Source organism: Schistocerca nitens, chromosome 4 (genome assembly GCF_023898315.1).
Source record: "Schistocerca nitens isolate TAMUIC-IGC-003100 chromosome 4, iqSchNite1.1, whole genome shotgun sequence".
NCBI lineage: Eukaryota > Metazoa > Arthropoda > Insecta > Orthoptera > Acrididae > Schistocerca > Schistocerca nitens.
In genome coordinates this window covers 115,006,648-115,027,607 of record NC_064617.1, presented here as the reverse complement: position 1 = coordinate 115,027,607, position 20,960 = coordinate 115,006,648, and positions in this window count along the sequence as shown.

Sequence of the window (20,960 nt, the reverse complement as noted above, 5' to 3'; positions counted from 1 at the left end):
TGCCCTTTCAAAGGAACCATCCCGGCATTTGCCTGAAACGATTTAGTGAAATCACGGAAAACCTAAATCAGGATGGCCGGAGACGGGATTGAACCGTCGTCCTCCCGAATGCGAGTCCAGTGTGCTAACCACTGCGCCACCTCGCTCATTTCGAGAGTTAGAAATATCTGTGTTATGTATGAAAGTTTGTTACGAAGCACGTTCTGCCGTGGTTGTTCTACACTGAAGTGCCAAAGAAACTGGTACAACTGTCTAATATCGTATAGGACCCCCACGAGCACGCAGAAGTGCCGCAACACGACGTGGCATCGACTCGACTAATATCCGAAGTAGTGCTGGAGGGAACTGACACCACGAATGCTGCAGTGTTCTCCATAAATCCTTAAGAGTACGAGGGGGTGGAGATCTCTTCTGAACAGCACGTTGAAAGGCATCCCAGATATGCTCAATAATGTTCATGCCTGGGGAGTTTGGTGAGCAGCGGAGGTGTTTAAACTCAGAAGAGTGTTCCTGGAGCCACTCTGGAGCAATTCTGGACGTTTGAGGTGTCTCATTCTCCTACTGGAATTGCCAAAGTCCGTTAGAATGCACAATGGACATGAATGGATGCAGGTGATCAGATAGGCTGTTTACACACGTGTCGCCGGCCGCGGTGGTCTCGCGGGTCTAGGCGCGCAGTCCGGAACCGTGCGACTGCTACGGTCGCAGGTTCGAATCCTGCCTCGGGCATGGATGTGTGTGATGTCCTTAGGTTAGTTAGGTTTAGCTAGTTCTAAGTTCTAGGGGACTGATGACCACAGCAGTTGAGTCCCATAGTGCTCAGAGCCATTTTTTTACACACGTATCTAGACGCATCAGGGGTCCATATCACTCCAACCGCACACGCGCCACACCATTACAGAGCCTACACCAGCTTAAACAGTCCCCTGCTCGTATGCAGCGTCCATGGATTCGTGACGTTGTCTCTATACCCGTACACGTCCATCCGCTAGATACGATTTGAAATGAGACTCGTCCGTCCAGGCAACATGTTTCCAGTCATCAACAGTCCAATGTCGGTGTAGACGGGCCCAGGCGAGGCGTAAAGCTTTATGTCGTGCAGTCATCAAAGGTACATGAGTGGACCTTTGGCTCCGAAAGACCATATCGCTGATGTTTCGTTCAATGGTTCGCACGCTGACACTCGTTGATGGTTCAGCACTGAAATCTGCAGCAATTTGCTGAAGGGTTGCACTTCTGTCACTGTGAACGATTCTGTTCAATTGTCGTTGGTCCCATTCTTGCAAGATGTTCAAAATGGTTCAAATGGCTCTGAGCACGATGGGACTTAACATCTGAGGTCATCAGTCCCCTACAACTTAGAATTACTTAAACCTAACTAACCTAAGGTCACCACTGCCCGAGGCAGGATTCGAACCTGCGACCGTAGCGGTCGCGCAGTTCCAGACTGAAGCGCCTAGAACCGCTCGGCCACAACGGCCGGCTATATAGCAGTCATGTCAACTATATAGTATCCTCCCTCCGTTTCTGGCGGTGGCGCCGCTGATTCAATCGCAGCTTTGGTGTCTCCCTCTGGTGGGAAAGGGGAAAGGTTGCCTGTTCACGTGCATTTAAGGGGAGCTATGAGCTCGCCAGTCGGTCAGTCTCTCGTCCCCAGCTTGCTAGTCTGTCTCTCGTCCGCATTTGTTAGGCAGTTAGTGTCTGTCTGTCGTTCGCAGTGCTAGTATGTCTGTCGTTCGGATCAATCTTTAAAGCCGGCAAAATGAGTGTCTTTCCACTCCGCCAGTAACAGAACTCAGCGAGTGGTCACCCGGTCGGGGCTTAGTTCCTGCGTCTGAGTCTGCGCGTTAGGCCGCCAGTCTGCTCGAGTTTGCTCAGGCAATGGTCATTGGCGGTTGGATCGATCGGTTGGTCGGTCGCGCACTGAGACACAAGACGACTTGTCCGTCTTGAGCGTCGGCGCATGTGAGGTCGCCACGTGAGTCCAGTGGGCCGCGGCGTATAGCGAGGGGTAGTGACTTCGCGGTCGACACGAGAGCTACAGGAGTCAACCCTCGACATCAGTCTGGCCGGTGCGAGCTGCGACGCCGGGAGACGGGAGATCGGCGCGCCTTCCTGCGTCCGTTGAAGCGACTGGCAGCGGACGGTTCGGGAGAGCGATTTGGGGGTGCTGCGCCAGGTCTTCTCGAGAAATCGCAGTTTATTAGAAGTTAAGTGATTGGTGATATGTTGTTTGATTTACTCTTGTTAAATTCTACTTGTTTTCTTGGTTTTGCTTTTGGGTCGTCCCACCATTCTTCTCTGTTTGTCCACCCGCGGGAAGGTCGTTGTTTATAAATTGGGTGGTCCGTTTTTCCCTTGTGGAGTAGGGGCGGGTTAGATCAACCTGCGGTTCGGGTTGTTCGGTAATCTCCCTATGAATCTACCGTACGTTAGTAGCTGCCTCTGTCATGTTTGTCGGATTTGGTGTGTTAACGAATTTATTACTAGGAGTGTAACGGCCTAATACCTGAAATATGTTTTGATCTTTGGAAACTTTGATATTGTTGCCTATGATCTTGAGAGGCGGAATCTGTGTACTGTAGAGCATCAAAAAATGGTTCAAATGGCTCTGAGCACTATGGGACTTAACAGCTATGGTCACCAGTCCCCTAGAACTTAGAACTACTTAAACCTAACTAACCTAAGGACAGCACACAACACCCAGTTATCACGAGGCAGAGAAAATCCCTGTCCCCGCCGGGAATCGAACCCGGGAACCCGGGCGCGGGAAGCGAGAACGCTACCGCATGACCACGAGCTGCGGACTGTAGAGCATCTTATATTGTTTGGCCAACCTTGTAGAATTTTATATAAGATTGCATTTCATGGGCTTTTATTTAAATGAACATTTTAGTATATGAAGTTGCCACCCTTTCACCGTAAGACTTTTCTTAGAAGTTAAAATCCAGTTGCACCTTCGGTGGCAAGGTTAATATTTTAATTGTTAGTGTTTTGTACCATTTCCATCCCTCCTACGGGGGGGTGCATAGATTGTGTGTTTGTGTAAATTGTTAAAACGCTTAGTTTAAAGTTATCTGGCGTGTTGCAGATTTGCACCAGTGTAGTCTTTCAAAGGCTGTTGTGAGCGGTCGTAACTACAGCCGTGTCAAAAGGGAGCGGCAAGGTTCTCTGCCCGAAAGCTCATACAGTCAAAATTTGTTTCTTTCTGCCTCTGAATAAATTGTAACTTTGATATTTAGAGGGCGCTTTCTGATTATAATTTTAAATCTGTTTCTTTTTTTAAGAAAAATTCTTTTAGGCAGTATTAAAGTGAATAAAATTCCCATTTGGTAAAAGAAATTTGGTTATGATTTCATCAGTTACTCCCAGGCAATTACTTCCATGCTTACATAGTGTGATTAAATGTGTTAATGGTCTTGATGAATCGCTAGTAAATAAAATAAATTCTTAAGAATATTCTTTGAAAATAAATCGCGGTTCAAGCATAAAGACGGGTGCTAATATCTTGTCTGACGTACAGTCAACCTGTAATGAAGACGATGTTGTCAGAATTGTGATTTAGTAGACGTAGGCATCGAATCAAGATTTAAGGGCGTATGTGTAGTTTATTAGTGACACACATATCGAGCGAACTCTCGCGCACTGTGATTCCTTAAAGGAGAGCAGAAAAACGCTTGTGACTCAGCCTTACTCGTATTTATGGTCGACAGCCTACAGGACTGTGGAATGTGAGCAAGACCCCTGTGGCAGCTAGTGCACCAATGAAGCAAAGAATCTCCACGTTCTCAGCCTCTGCCAAGGTCGTTGGAGGATAATGAGCGGCCTGGGAGCGAGCAGCGCAGCGGAAGTGGGTCTTGCGAAAGCCAGCCAGACCGCAGAACGTCTGGCGGACCGGCAGAGTGGTTGTCAGGAATGAACATCCGTGGGAGGAATTCCACAGCAGCGGCAGTCCGGCCAGGCGCTACTCCGTTTGCACTTGGCTCCATGTGGGATGAAAACATGGAGCACTGCACATTGCATCTACTGTTGTACACTACTGGCCATTAAAATCACTACACCACCAAGATGACGTGCTACAGACCCGAAATTTAACCGACAGGAAGAAGATGCTGTGATGTGCAAATGATTAGCTTTTCAGAGCATTCGCACAAGGTTGGCGCCGGTGGCGACACCTACAAGGTGCTGACATGAGGGAAGTTTCCAACCGATTTCTCATACATAAACAGCAGTTGACCGGCGTTGCCTGGTGAAATGTTGTTGTGATGCCTCGTGTAAGGAGGAGAAATGCCTACCGCCACGTTTCCGACTTTGATAAAGGTCGGATTGTAGCCTATCGCGATTGCGGTTTATCGTATCGAGACACTGCTGCTCGCGTTGGTCGAGATCCAATGACTGTTAGCAGAATATGGAATCGGTGGGTTCAGGAGGGTAATACGGAACTCCGTTCTGGATCCCAACGGCCTCGTATCACTAGCAGTCGATATGACAGGCATCTTATCCGCATGGCTGTAACGGATCGTGCAGCCACGTCTCGATCCCTGACTCAACAGATGGGGACGTTTGCAACATAACAACCATCTGCACGAACAGTTCGACTATGTTTGCAGCAGCAAGGACTATCAGTTCGGAGACCATGTCTGCGGTTACCCTTGACGCTGCATCACAGACAGGGGCGCCTGCGATGGTGTACTCAACGACGAACCTGGGTGCACGAATGGCAAAACGACATTTTTTCAGATGAATCCAGGTTCTGTTTACAGTATCATGATGGTTGCATCCGTGTTTGGCGACATCGCGGTGAACGCACATTGCAAGCGTGTATTCGTCGTCGCCATACTGGCGTATTACCCAGCGTGATGGTATGGGGTGCCATTGGTTACACGTCTCGGTCACCTCTTGTTCGCATTGACGGCACTTTGAACAGTGGACGTTACATTTCAGATGTGTTACGACCCGTGGCTGTACCCTCCATTCGATCCGTGCGAAACGCTACATTTCAGCAGGATAATGCACGACGCATGTTGCAGGTCCTGTACGGGCCTTTCTGGATACAGAAAATGTTCGAGTGCTGCCCTCGTCAGTACATTCTCCAGATCTACCAATTCAAAACGTCTGGTCAATGATGGCCGAGCAACTGGCTCGTCACAATACGCCAGTCACTACTCCTGATTAACTGTGGTATCGTGTTGCAGCTGCATGGACAGCTGTACCTGTACACGCCATCCAAGCTCTGTTTGACTCAATGTCCAGGCGTATCAAGGCCGTTGTTACGGCCAGAGGTGGTTGTTCTGCGTACTTATTTCTCAGGACCTATGCACCCAAATTGCGTGAAAATGTAATCACATGTCAGTTCTAGTATAATATATTTGTCCAATGAATACCCGTTTATCATCTGCATTTCTTCTTGGTGTAGCAATTTCAATGGCCAGGAGTGTACGTACTTCGCAAGCCATTTCTCGGTGTGTGGCGGAGAGTAAACAGCGTACTGCTATCATCCATCACTATTCCATGGTAGTCTGATGGAATAATTTTCAGTACCAGTAGGTGTGAACACGAATGCCTCATGGGCATCATGCGAGATGTCGACTATGTTGGAACAAGATATATGTTTCGTGACTGGCTTTTGAAAGTGTGCTTTAAAGGATGTCGTTACTTTTTTTCCTTTAGATATTTACTTCACGTACTGATGCTACCTAATGTTTGATTGCTGACTGATCCTGGAGTTGGATTTTCTTGAAATACGGGACCATCATTTTGTCGTATCCCATGGATGTGGTGAAGCCACTGGTAGATAGTGCCTTTCTAATTGCAAGCCATTGAGAGAGTTTTAATGAATTTGGCCGATTCACTAACCTGAAATGCGGATCGCAGTCTGACTACAGCGGCTTCAGAACGATTGATCAGTGAATGCCTTTCATTATTCGTTTGAAATACAAATTTCTCATTCACGCCAGTTATTATTAATCGTGACAGAAGCTGGAAATGAGTGGTGGAATGCACGTGGAAGAAGACTAGTGAATTATTTCTCATGGTGCAAATTATTTGCTGAAATTGAGGTAACCCCTTAACAAATCAAATTAAAATTACCTTAATATTGCGGTTCCTTACAGGGGTTGATTCATTAAACTCTCTAGGCATTATTCTATCTGCAAAAAATGACAAATTTGTAAGGGTTTTACTTATAGAAAAAATAGTAATTTTAGTGATAATTTGGATGCCACGCGGAAAAGTAAAGCTTTAATAGCATTTGAGAACAGCGGGCATAGCGGGCAACATCTCTGCCAAAGAGATTGCGCTGTTAGTAGAACCTTTGCCTTTGGTTGTGATGGAGTGCAGTCTTTGGGAGGGAGAGAGAGAGAGAGAGAGAGAGAGAGAGAGAGAGAGAGAGAGAGAGAGGTGTCGAGTCGTACCTTGCGATGGAGTAAGATGTGTTCAGGCCATACGGCGTGCCGGCAATTTTCTTATATTAGTTTTCATTTATTTGGATATATTTTGTAAATTCATTCAGAAGACTTCAAAAGGTACTGTAATAGCGCATTTGCCGAGACGTCCAAGCGTAGTAATTAATTTGGTCGGAGATTTATTTTTGGAGGTTGTTCTGGAATTATTTACTGATTTATCTTAAAAGATGGATAGCATACGTGTTTGTAAGACGGTAAAGAGAATTTGTTTCATTTTTTCCACTACTAATGTAAAGTGAATTTTTAATATCTCAATTGTTAAAATATTTCGTCTTAGTGATGTAAAGTTTTGTTACTACAGTTACTTTATTATTTTTCCATCAATCAGCATTGATCTCTTTATTTCAAGTTTCATATATATGTATCTGCTTCCTCGAGTTTCTCAGTAATGGAACTTTAATTGACAATGACCATTATAGTAATGAGATTTATGAGCACAGAAGTTTCGTGGATGTCTCTAGTTTAAAGCACACATCGGGTAGTTTGAATTTTGTTTTTAGCTAGCACAGCAGCAGCAGCCGCAGGAGTTTGGAAATAGCAATAGCACACCATTTATTCATTGCAGTAATGGGTAGGCCATTTATAATTTACTTGTAATTCGATTAACATTTCAACAGTGACATACTTTTCAGACAGGGATTTTCGGTAGTTATTTATATTTCATATTTTTCTCGTAGTCAGATTGCTTGTATTATTGCTAACAGCACAGTTAGACTGTACTCTCGCTTGGAGCGTTGCAGTCCGCAGTTTACTGTTGCATTTCTGATTAACTTCTGCATTGCCGATCACTTTTAAAGAATTACGAACTTAAAAACGAGCTTAACTGTTTCTCTATTCATGAGTTCAACTTCAAATTACTACACAGACAAAATACCAGAAAATATAACTACACAGTTCCATACAACAAAAATACTAATTAACATGTTTCATGGTCATTGGTAGGATGGGACACAGTTGTTATGCTAAATGCCTTAGAACTCAAACACTCCTTATTGCTGGGAAACGGAATTTACTAGAAGATACGTTCACCAGTTAAACCAAAACCCAGTAATTCCTGCGAATTGGCTTATGGTAATTAATTTTGCTGAAGAAAATACCTAGAGCACAATGAAGTGATCTTAACATGGGTGGATAAATGAAACTAAATCGCCGTTTCAAAAACTAAGTTAAATAAACCGAAAAATTTTATAGGCATACAATTTAGCAAACTAATTCCGTTGATAGTTGAACTTAATCACTGCGCTAAACGTCTACATTATCACACAAAAAGTTTAATCGGAATCCCAAGCAAGAGTTTAACGTGAGCGTGCTCGAAAGGAGAACCTGTTACACACCACATCGTCACCCCATGATTAACTAACTCCTAAAATTTTCTAAACTTGCAGACGCTTTGCCCTGACACCTCATACCTGAGGGAGGTGGCACGTTCGTCCAGTCAGTCACGAAGGGACGTCATGGCAACGCCAGGCGCCATGTCCAGTCAGGAGAAGGCTAAAAATGCCATTGACCGTTGCTCAGTCCCCCCCCCCCCCCCACCTCACGCCCTCTCCCCATCACCACTTCTCCATACAAAATTTGAAGAAATGCTCCAGGGAATTTTCTACTGTTCGCCTGGTGGTCTGACCGATCAGTCGCATGTCGAACTGTTTGAAAAAGCAGAAAAACTGCTGTCTCCAGCATGCTTTGAAAACTATAAATTCAGCGGATCTTCCCACGCTTCTACAACGGAACCAAGAAAGCTATAGAGCTCCTACAATCGCACATGTTCTTCCATTTAACCACACATTGATACATCAAAGAGCTAACAATATTGTAGGCGCCCCGGTGGTCCCAGTCGCCTACGGTGGACTAGAGGCCGAGCGGTGACCTCTCCGATTGTCAGGATGCTAGGGAATGACTCTGGACGCGTCAGAAACGCCAAAGAAACATTACTAAATCATAACACCTTTATTCCTGCCGAGTACAATGTGGCTTGGTGATATCTACGACCTTCCCGAGTCGTCGCTGACTCGTAGTGATGACACCCACTCCGGGCCGCACCAGTCTTGCTAGCGCAGCGCCGGGTGCTGTGACGTAGCGGAGGAATGCCCTTAGTTCGGCCGCGCGTGGCTGGCGGCGCTCAGCTGGGCGGCCGGCTCGGCTGCGGACAGCAGGCCGTTGCACGTAGGAGGCTCCGGGTTGGAGCCCCGGCGCTGTCGGCACAAGAAGCGTTCTCGTAGTGTGGAGTGTACTCCATCCCACCCCCTCTTCTTCCCTACTCCTCCTGGTGACTCGTCCGCGGTGGACGGGCGGAACGGGCTGCAATCCCCCAGCGTCGTCAGCTCACCCGGTTGTGACGGCGATCTTACACGATCTTGACGACGGCTCACTGATCCGGTCAGCATTGGCGGCGAGCGATTCTGCCGCGATGTCTGCTAATCCTGGGTTGATGATTGACAGCGGCAGCAGAGAGGACAGAGCTGGTACTGTCCCCTCACGTCTGCTGCTGGATGGGCCGCCCTTGCTGCAACATCTCCTTAATAAAGATTAACATGTCGATCACCGAGCCGAGCGCTATGCAGCGACCCAGTACACATCTAACTGCAAGTCTAACTGCGAGTGCCTTGTTGCTATCAACGCTGGCGCATTTAAAGGAAGCACGAGCGACGTCCTGACGTCATGCTCGTTTGTAATGAACGCATTCATTCCACTTATACTGCTGACTTATCTGTCGTACTCGCCCCTTAGGTGTTCTTGCGACAGAGTTACGTGTTGTTACGACAGACTTACTTGAAGTTGTGAAATGCAGTATAGCTGACGCTATACCTCTGTCTTACACTCTACGAAAGTCTCTAACACAAACCCGTGTGCTAAGCAATTCTCTCTCGCCTGTTGTGTGTAATCAGGCCATTTCCCCTGCGTGACGACACATTCCGATATATGTGCAATCCTCCTACCTCTTGGCTAACCTACTGCCTCTGGCTCTCGGCATAGGCAACGAAACTTTGACAATATTCCACGTTTCCAACTCTTTACTATTCCGTGACACTACAATATTTATCAGTAACACAAGATGATGATATGCAATAAAAGAAAATGTAAGTCAGTAACATTGGTCATCTACTAAATTCTTATCCCAGTGTGCTGCACAAAAGCTAGAAAAGCAATCTGCTGAATGTGGCAAAACCACATTAGACATTACCGATAATAGTCTTTAAATGTTATTGTTTCATCTGTATGTGTTGTGCAGTGTATGAGTCGACCAGGGTTCGGCAATCTGTTACACAACGCTCAGTCGGTGTTGAGCCGTCGTACAAACGTGTAACCAAGTGCCAGCATGCCTAACCAACATCACAGGGTATAATATCAGCCTGGGACTGCATTCGAACGGGGCAGAATGCTTGGTCTCTGGGAGGCCGATCTCACGTTTTGTGACATTGCAGCTCATACAGGGCATGCTGCTTCAACAGGGTGGGGGGGGGGGGGCATATATGGAACCACTGGAGAGAAGACGGCCGCACACAGCGTAGGCACAATGTGACTACTGTCGTTGAGGCCCCTTGTCAGTTATAGGGCCCGCACAACAGACATGCAAGGGTGGGCTGCCGACCTCCTTTCAAGAGCTCATATCAAAACATCGCCAGTGAATGTAAACATCAACAGACTTTCCGCATAAACACTGCACTACCTCAGGAAAAACCATGTGACAGAGATCTACCAATTGGAACTACTGTGACTATGTGTAGCACTCTGCAGAATCAGTGATATAAGCACGCCAACAGAGACAGACCGGCAATGTGTATCTACAGCTAGGACACCTCCAGCCAATACCTGCGCCGGCTCTAGCCCAGTAGACACTCGCTGTAGTCTTCTGTAGACATAAGTATCTTTTTGGGCGTAATGGCACTTTGGAATTGTGTAGCATAGTCAAAAAATGGTTCAAATGGCTCTGAGCACTATGGGACTTCACATCTGTGGTCATCAGTCCCCTAGAACTTAGAACTACTTAAACATAACTAACCTAAGGACATCACACACATCCATGCCCGAGGCAGGATTCGAACCTGCGACCGTAGCAGTCGCGCGGTTCCGGACTGAGCGCCTAGAACCGCTAGACCACCGCGGCCGGCGTACCATAGTCGTTTGGTTGTTATTATATTCTTTTCGTTGTCTTGTAACTTTTATCTGGCTTTTGCTACCACAAGAATTATGGTAATGGTAAGTTCCTGTGGGACCAAACTGCTGAGGTCATCGTTCCCTAACAAGAATTATTGTGTTGCTTGTTGTTCTTGAGTTTGGAAATTAGTGCACTACAAGAAGGCGTTTTAGTTAAATAAAGTGTTTTCAAACTTGATCGTTAGTTCTTTCCTACAGACCACAGGGCACTAGAGTTATTGGCGAAGTGGCTATCGAAGTGGCTACCTTAGAGGAATTTCTTCAGTCCTTGACGGAAACTCTACAGCAGATTCAGGCAGCGCTCACAAAGTCAGAACATCGCCCTCACTCCCCGGCATTGCAAGATGTAGCTCATAGACTTGAATCCATCGCGGGTAAATTGTACACTTTACATATGGCTCCACCGACGTTTTCAGCTTCCGAAAGGTCTGTCGACCCATGGCCAAATTATGTTGAACGGTTGGAACAACATTTACTAGCATATGGGATCCACGACGAAAATCGAACTCGGGATGCCGGCCGAAGTGGCCGTGCGGTTAAAGGCGCTGCAGTCTGGAACCGCGAGACCGCTACGGTCGCAGGTTCGAATCCTGCCTCGGGCATGGATGTTTGTGATGTCCTTAGGTTAGTTAGGTTTAACTAGTTCTAAGTTCTAGGGGACTAATGACCTCAGCAGTTGAGTCCCATAGTGCTTAGAGCCATTTGAACCATTTGAACTCGGGATTTTTTTCTTAGCAACAGTCAGTCCACAGGTGAATCCTTTAATTCAACAATTGAACCCTGAGCAGTCATCTCCAGATCTCTTGTTTACCCAAATTAAGGGCTGCCTTTTGTGTCCTTTAAGCACAAATACACATCACCTCCGCCTGTCAGACTTTATTTTCTTGCCGAAAGTCCTCTGGTCAGACTTATCAGGATGGATTACGACGTTCCAGGGTCTCTCCCGTGATTGCAAATCCCGGTGCGCCAACCATTCGCGATATGTTGGTGTTTGACGCACGAGAAATTACAGGACACGTCCCTCGACATCTGTGTGCTGATCATTCGTGCGTTTGAACAGTCTCACAGGTTACAAGCGCCGCGTCTTGATCCAGCTGTTCTCGCGGCTCGCCAGTTGCTTAGCGGCGAGGGGGAGTCTCGTCTGTTCGTTGGTACATTCCGTGACAGAAAGTCTTTCGCACGTTTTACATCATGCCCGGTCTGTTTTTGGACTCACCAACGGTCGGAGTGCCCTCACCGGCGACCAAGTTTCACAGCTTGCAGCTGAATGGACCATATCGCCGCTGTGTGTCAGGCTTCGCAGAAACATCGCGTAGATGTCACCCTTCCTGCGGACGCACAGGCTCGTCACAAATTATCTCCGCAGGACCTAGAAGCCTCGCATTCCACTGACGGACAAGTTTTCTCCATAATTCCCCAGTCGGCTGTGTGTTGCCTCCTTACCTTGGAGGTCCTGCATATTCCAATGGTCTTCCAAATTGACACAGCATCTTCCGTTTCTATTGTGGATGGTGCCACATACCAACGCTTGGACCGGCTGGTGTGGCCGAGAGGTTCTAAGCGCTTCAGTCTGGAACGGCGCGACCGCTACGGTAGCAGGTTCGAATCCTGTCTCAGGCATGGATGTGTGTGATGTCCTTAGGTTAGTTAGGTTTAAGTAGTTCTAAGTTCTAGGGGACTGATGACCTCAGATGTTAAGTCCCATAGTGCTCAGAGCCATTTGAACCAATGCTTGGACCCGCCAGCTTTGTCTCCGCACACTCGCGGCTTACGTAGTTTCAGTGATCACCACGAATCAGTCGATGGCGTTTTTTCAACACAAATCTCCTACAAAGGTCGTTCCTTCACCACTCAGTTTTGGTTGTGGGCTCTGTCGGTGCTACGAACCTCCTCGGTTTGGACATTTTTGGTTGTCTGGGTTTATCAGTGCAAGACGAGATACAGGCGGTTTCGATACCCTCCTCAGATACTCTCCTTGCTCCGTTACTCAGCAAATACGAAGCGTTGTTCTGATCCCCCACTCCAGAAGTGAAGGGTTTCACCGCACATGTTAAGTTTCTATCCCGCATCCGCTACCCCGCGTTTTTTTAATGCCCGGCCGGTCCCCAATGCTCTCTGAGACAGGTTCCAGGTGGAACTTCGCTGCTTACAAGACGAAGCCATCCTTTCCCCCGTCGAGCACAGCCGCCGGGCGACGCTATCGTGTTAGTCGAGAAGCCGAACAGCGCTTTACCCATCTGCGGCGATTTTAAGGTCACGGTAAATTCTCAGTCCGTCATCGATGTTTATTTGCAGCTGCCATTGGATGAGGGATCGGAGCAGATCCTAGTCATCAATACTCCATGTGGTCTTTTCCAGTACAACTGTCTCCCGTTCGGCATTGCCAGCGCCCCTCCATTTTCTAACGTTATTTGGAACACATCACAAATCAGGTGCCCAGTGCGGCAAATGATCTGGACGATGTCACTGTCGGTGACTCGTCCGCAGTGGATCTAGCGGACAAGCTGGATAGGCTGTTTTGGGTTTTTTTTTCGGGGATAATCTGCGTTGCTGGAAAGAAAAGTGTGACATTTTTACACGCGAGGTCAGTTACCTTTGGTTCACAATTGATGCCCATGGCCTGCACGCCTCTAAGGAGTATCTCGAGGTGATTCAAAACCTGCCTCCTCCCATCAGCGTGAAGCAACTGCAATCCGTCCTCCGTCAAATTAACTACTATCGGCGTCTTATACCCTGCGCCATCGAGATTTAGGTGCCCTGACTGGGTTGATGCACAAGGGTATACGTTGGGTTTGGGACGTGGTGTGTGAGCAGGCTTTCGCAAGTCTCAAGTCGCCTCTCTGCCGACCTCCTCGTCTGGCCACTTAGGACCCTTCACTGGCCTCTCGTCGCCGCCGCCGATGCATCGGACTATGGCCTGGGTGCCGTCCTGTCGCAACTGGTAAACGGCGTTGAGAGGCAGCGGCCTTCGCATCCAAAAAACTGACCGATGCTCAAACCAAATAAAGTCAAATTGAAAAGGTTGGTTCAAATGGCTCTGAGCACTATGGGACTTAACATCTATGGTCATCAGCCCCCTAGAACTTAGAACTACTTAAACCCGACTAACCTGAGGACATCACACAACACCCAGTCATCACGAGGCAGAGAAAATCCCTGACCCCGCCGGGAATCGAACCCGGGAACCCGGGCGCGGGAAGCGAGAACGCTACCGCACGACCACGAGCTGCGGACAAAATCGACGGTACTATCAGGCCGAGCTGCGGACATATTGAAAAGGAAGCTTTGGAGTTGGTTTTCGCCCTTACGAAATTCTAAGATTTTGTGTATGGTGCAGACCGACCACAAATATTGGGTTTCTTTGTTACACCCTGGTGCCGCAGTGCCCACCCAGACAGCACGCCCCCTTCAGCGTTGGGCGCTCTTCCTGGCGATGTTCGAATTTGGAATTGTCTGTCGCACCTCTAAAAGGCACGCAAACGCCGATTTCTTTTCCCGACTGCCTGCCAGGGCAGACCGTGAGTTTGACACCTCCCCCTTGGTTTGTTTCCAGGTGGAACCAAACGTGGACGCAGCTCTGGACGCGCTTCCATTGGATGCCGATGCGATCTGGCGGGCTACCGCTCAGGATCAGACACCGCAAGCTCTCCGCCGCCAAATCACTGCGGGTTGGCCGAATAGCCGTTATAGCGTCAGTGATGCGTTAGTCCAGCATTTTTGTGATCATCAGTACAGTCTTTTTCTGCACTGGTGTCATCATTTTGCATAGTGTTTCAGACATTCCTCGGGTGTCCATACCATATGTGATGCACTGCCGTGTCTTCGACCTCCTCCACTCTGCCATTGGGGAATCATCCTCACCAAACAGCTGGCTCACCCTGGTGGCCGCGCGGTTCTGGCGCTGCAGTCTGGAACCGCGAGACCGCTACGGTCGCAGGTTCGAATCCTGCCTCGGGCATGGATGTGTGTGATGTCCTTAGGTTAGTTAGGTTTAACTAGTTCTAAGTTCTAGGGGACTAATGACCTCAGCAGTTGAGTCCCATAGTGCTCAGAGCCATTTGAACCATTTTTGAGCAGCACCCTGGCGCTAGTATTTTTCATGGCCAGGTGCAGCTGTTCCATGGGAATGTCTCCACTTGGATTTCACAGGGCCATTTCATGGATCCCAGCGGCTCATTCTGATCGACTGAAGGTCAGTATTCTTACGTATCCCTACATGATGAGCACCATTTCTGCTGAGACTATCAAAATTCTCTGGCGCCTCTTTGCTGTCGAGGGTCTCCCCAAAACGATCGTTACGAATAATGGTCCACAGTTTACTTTGACCGAGTCTAAGCAATTCTGGAATATCCCTCATCTACATCATCCTGTTTCACCCTGCTTCAAACGGCCAGGCAGAGTGTTTCGTGGTGACGTTCAAGACCCAACTCGATAAGCTGCTGAGCCGTCACCCTCTGGAGGAGGCCGTGCTTCTTGGTTTGGCTACATACTGCGCTGCCCCGCAAGCCAGTAAAAGTCCAGCGTATATACTTCATGGTCGACTGTTACACTCTCCCTTATCTGTTCTTGTTCCCAAGAATTCTCCCCCTCCCACTTGCACTCCAGCACACTCTTTCCATGGCAGGCAGAACGGCTGGACATGGATCTTCTCTCATCCTCGGGCGCACTGGGTGCCCGCCGTCATCACCAAGCTCTGCGCCTGGGCGATGACATCTCTCCAGTGGGCCGATGGGTCCACTACCTGCCAGCACCTCGATCAGTTCCGCCCCTGTCTGGTGGACCACGACGACCCAGGACAGCTCCTGTGCCTGTCGATGGCCACCCTGTGACGGACCTACACTTCTGCCTTTCCCTCAGCTGCTGCTTCCACTGACAGCTGCCCCAGCTGTGTCGCTGTCTCGAGCCCAAGGGCCACGAACCTATGGACGTTTACGAGGACGCCGCCACTCGTATGGACGTTTGTGGTGCTGTGTATTCTTTTTCCAGGGGGAGAAATGTCGTAGCGGCCCCTTACCAGCTAGAGGGTCCGCACAACAAGAGTTCATATGAAAACATCGCCAGTGAATGTAAACATCAACAGACTTTCCGCATAAATATGGAACTACTCTAGCCCAGTAGATACTCGCCGTAGTCTTCTGTACGAATTTGTATCTTGTTGGGTGCAGTGGCATTTTGTAATTGTGTAGCTTATCATTTTTGATGTTATTATATTCTTTTCATTGTCTTTTAACTTTTATCTGGCTTTTGCCACCACAAGAATTATTGTACAGGGTGATTCAAAAAGAATACCACAACTTTAAAAATGTGTATTTAATGAAAGAAACATAATATAACCTTCTGTTATACATCATTACAAAGAGTATTTAAAAAGGTTTTTTTTCACTCAAAAACAAGTTCAGAGATGTTCAATATGGCCCCCTCCAGACACACGAGCAATATCAACCCGATACTCCAACTCGTTCCACACTCTCTGTAGCATATCAGGCGTAACAGTTTGGATAGCTGCTGTTATTTCTCGTTTCAAATCATCAATGGTGGCTGGGAGAGGTGGCCGAAACACCATATCCTTAACATACCCCCATAAGAAAAAATCGCAGGGCGTAAGATCAGGGCTTCTTGGAGGCCAGTGATGAAGTGCTCTGTCACGGGCTGCCTGGCGGCCGATCCATCGCCTCGGGTAGTTGACGTTCAGGTACAGTAGTTACGGACAGATAAGTGCCAATGTCGTGGCGCTCCATCCTGCTGAAATATGAATTGTTGTGCTTCTTGTTCGAGCTGAGGGAACAGCTATCCGAGGCGATGGATCGGCCGCCAGGCAGCCCGTGACAGAGCACTTCATCACTGGCCTCCAAGAAGCCCTGATCTTACCCCCTGCGATTTTTTCTTATGGGGGTATGTTAAGGATATGGTGTTTCGGCCACCTCTCCCAGCCACCATTGATGATTTGAAACGAGAAATAACAGCAGCTATCCAAACTGTTACGCCTGATATGCTACAGAGAGTGTGGAACGAGTTGGAGTATCGGGTTGATATTGCTCGTGTGTCTGGAGGGGGCCATATTGAACATCTCTGAACTTGTTTTTGAGTGAATAAAAACCTTTTTAAATACTCTTTGTAATGATGTATAACAGAAGGTTATATTTTGTTTCTTTCATTAAATACACATTTTTAAAGTTGTGGTATTCTTTTTGAATCACCCTGTATTTCTTGTTCTTGAGTTTGGAAATTAGTGCAAGCCAAGAAGGCATTTTAGTTGAAGTGTATTCAAATTTGATCATTAGTTCTTTCCTGCCGACCGCAGGACACCACAACCACAATACGAGATGACTGCCATCTTGTCCACTTGGCCATAACGGACAGAACAGATTCATCTGTAGTTCTGGCGCGACATTGGAGCACTGCAACAGATGTGGACATCTCTGCGTCGATGGTTCGACGACGCCTTCTGCTGGCTCAACCGGTGGCATGCGCACCACCACATCGGCTTCCATTGAGCCGTAGACTGCAATGGGCACGTGAACGCCGACGCTGGCGTGCCAAGTGGCAAAATTTAGTGTTTAAAGATGAGTCTGTCTTCAGCTTGTCTTGCAATGGTGGTTGCTTACGCCTTCGACGCCACTGTCGTGAACGCAATGGGGCAGACTTTATTTCTGAGCGGCGTAGCGGGAAAGAGCCAAGTGTGATGGTTTGGGGCGCTATTGCCCATAACACGCAGTATCGCCTCCTACGTCCTGAGGGCAATCTGAACAACTACCGCTACGTCAGTGAGGTTTTACAGCCCGAGGCACTGACTCTCCTGCAGGCCGTTACACATGCGATATTTCAGCAGGGCAACACTCGGTCGCATGTGGCGAGTGTGATGGTTTGGGGCGCTATTGCCCATAACACGCAGTGTCGCCTCCTACGTCCTGAGGGCAATCTGAACAACTACCGCTACGTCAGTGAGGTTTTACAGCCCGAGGCACTGACTCTCCTGCAGGCCGTTACACATGCGATATTTCAGCAGGGCAACACTCGGTCGCATGTGGCGAGTGTGATGGTTTGGGGCGCTATTGCCCATAACACGCAGTGTCGCCTCCTACGTCCTGAGGGCAATCTGAACAACTACCGCTACGTCAGTGAGGTTTTACAGCCCGAGGCACTGACTCTCCTGCAGGCCGTTACACATGCGATATTTCAGCAGGGCAACACTCGGTCGCATGTGGCGAGGGATGTGCAAGGCTTCTTCTAGGAATGACGGGTACCATTGCTTCCCTAGCCTGCCGGCTCATCTGACACGTCGCCCATCGAACAAGTCTGCGATATGGCGTGTCAGAAACTCATCCGTTCAGGTCCTCCTGCAGCCACCCTTGATTCCTCGTCCATGCGCCTACAAACCGCGTACCAGAGTGTTCCCTAGCAGCATATTCTGGCGCCCTTTGACTCCATGCCACGACGTCTGGGGGCTCTGACTGCAGCATCTGGTGGCGCCACTCCGTACTGAATTTCCAGAGTCTGCGTGCAAAGGTCTGTAATGCTAATTAACTGTGTAGTGCCACAACCCTAACCGGTGGAATAAATTCCATTCTGATTACATCTCTCAGTCTTGGAATTTTACTCTTTCCAAACAGTAGGGTAAAATACACTACTGGCCATTAAAATTGCTACACCAAGAAGAAATGCAGATGATAAACGGGAATTCAGTGGACACATATATTATACTAGATCTGACTCGTGATAACATTTTCGCGCAATTTGGGAGCATAGATCCTGAGAAATCAGTACCCAGAATAACCAACTCTGGCCGTAATAACGGCCTTGATACGCCTGGGCATTGAGTCAAACAGAGTTTGGATGGCGTGTACAGGTACAGCTGTCCATGCAGCTGCAACACGATACCACAATTAATCAGGAGTAGTGACTGGCGTATTGTGACGAGCCAGTTGCTCGGCCATCATTGACCAGACGTTTTGAATTGGTAGATCTGGAGAATGTACTGACGAGGGCAGCACTCGAACATTTTCTGTATCCGGAAAGGCCCGTACAGGACCTGCAACATGCGTCGTGCATTATCCTGCTGAAAAGTAGCGTTTCGCACGGATCGAATGGAGGGTACAGCCACGGGTCGTAACACATCTGAAATGTAACGTCCACTGTTCAAAGTGCCGTCAAGGCGAACAAGAGGTGACAGAGACGTGTAACCAATGGCACCCCATACCATCACGCTGGGTAATACGCCAGTATGGCAATGACGAATACACGCTTCCAATGTGCGTTCACCGCGATGTCGCCAAAAACGGATGCGACCATCATGATACTGTAAACAGAACCTCGATTCATCTGAAAAAATGTCGTTTTGCCATTCGTGCACCCAGGTTCGTCGTTGAGTACACCATCGGAGGCGCCCCTGTCTGTGATGCAGCGTCAAGGGTAACCGCAGACATGGTCTCCGAACTGATAGTCCATGCTGCTGCAAACATAGTCGAACTGTTCGTGCAGATGGTTGTTATGTTGCAAACGTCCCCATCTGTTGAGTCAGGGATCGAGACGTGGCTGCACGATCCGTTACAGCCATGCGGATAAGATGCCTGTCATATCGACTGCTAGTGATACGAGGCCGTTGGGATCCAGCACGGCGTTCCGTATTACCCTCCTGAACCCACCGATTCCATATTCTGCTAACAGTCATTGGATCTCGACCAACGCGAGCAGCAGTGTCTCGATACGATAAACCGCAATCGCGATAGGCTACAATCCGACCTTCATCAAAGTCAGAAGCTTGATGGTACGCATTTCTTCTCCTTACACGAGGCATCACAACAACATTCCACCAGGCAACGCCGGTCAACTGCTGTTTGTGTATGAGAAATCGGTTGGAAACTTTCCTCATGTAACCACGTTGTAAGCGTCGCCACCGGCGCCAACCTTGTATGAATGCTCTCAAAAGCTAATCATTTGCATATCACAGTATGTTCTTCCTGTCGGTTAAATTTCGCATCTGTAGCACGTCATCTTCGTGGTGTAGCAAATTTAATGGCCAGTAGTGTACAACACAATCGTATACTGTTACAATGATAATTACTCCCGCCGCTAAGTGCTAATGCAGCTGAAGCTCCACTGTGAACAAAATAATATTCACTTAAATTCTTATGATAGAAAAGAATCCAACTAACTTTCCAGCTTAAACGAAAGGAATATGTATCTCATTAAAAGAAAAGAATATGTTTCTCATAATGGTACCTGTCCTCCCACGAACTACGGACCTTGCCATTGGTGGGGAGGCTTGCATACCTCAGCGATACACATAGGCGTTCTGTTGGTGCAACCTCTGTCAAGAGGCCAGACATACGTGTGGTTCCTGAAGAGGGGCAGCAGCCATTTCAGTAGTTGCAGCGGCAACAGTCTGGATGACTGACTGATCTGGCCCTGTCACGTCAGCCAAAACGGTCTTGCTATGCTGGTACTGCGATCTGCTGAAAGCAAGAGGGAGACTACGGCCGTAATTTTTCCCGAGGGCATGCAGCTCTACTGTATCGTTACATGATATTGGTGTCCACTTGGGTGAAACATTCCGGAGGTAAAATAGTCCCCCATTCAGATCTCCGGGTGAACACTACCCATCAGGATGGCGTTATCAGGAGAAACGAAACTGGCGTTCTACGGAATGTCAGATCCCTTAATCGGGCAGGTATTTTAGAAAATTTGAAAAGGGAAATGGATAGGTTAAAGTTAGAAATAGTGGGAATTAGTCAAGTTCGGTGGCAGGAGGAACAGGACTTCTGTTCAGGTGAGTACACGATTATAAACACAAAATCAACTAGAGGTAAAATTGGAGTAGATTTAATAAAGAATAAAAAAATAGGAATATGGACAAGCTACTACGAACAGCATAGTGATTGACTATTGTAGCCAAGATAGACACGAAGCCCACGTCTACCACAGCAGTACAAGTTTATATGCTCCGCAGGTGAAGAGATTGAGGAAATGTATAATGAGATAAAAGAACTTATTCAGATAGTTAAGGGAGACGAAAATTCAAGAGTCATGGGGGACTGGAATTCGGTACGAGGAAAAGGAGGAGAATGGAAAGTAGAAGGTGAATACAGACTGGCGGAAAGGAATGAAAGAGGAAGCCAGGTGGTAGAATTTTGCATAAAGCATAATTTAATCATTGCTAACACTTGGTTTAAGAATCATGAAAGAAGGTTGTATGCGTGGAAGAGACCAGGAGACATCAGAAGGTTTCAGACTGATTCTATAATGGTAAGATAAATATTTAGGAATCCAGGGGCAAACTATGACCACAATCTGTTGATTATGAACTGTATATTAAAACTGAAAAAATTGGAAAAACGTAAGAAT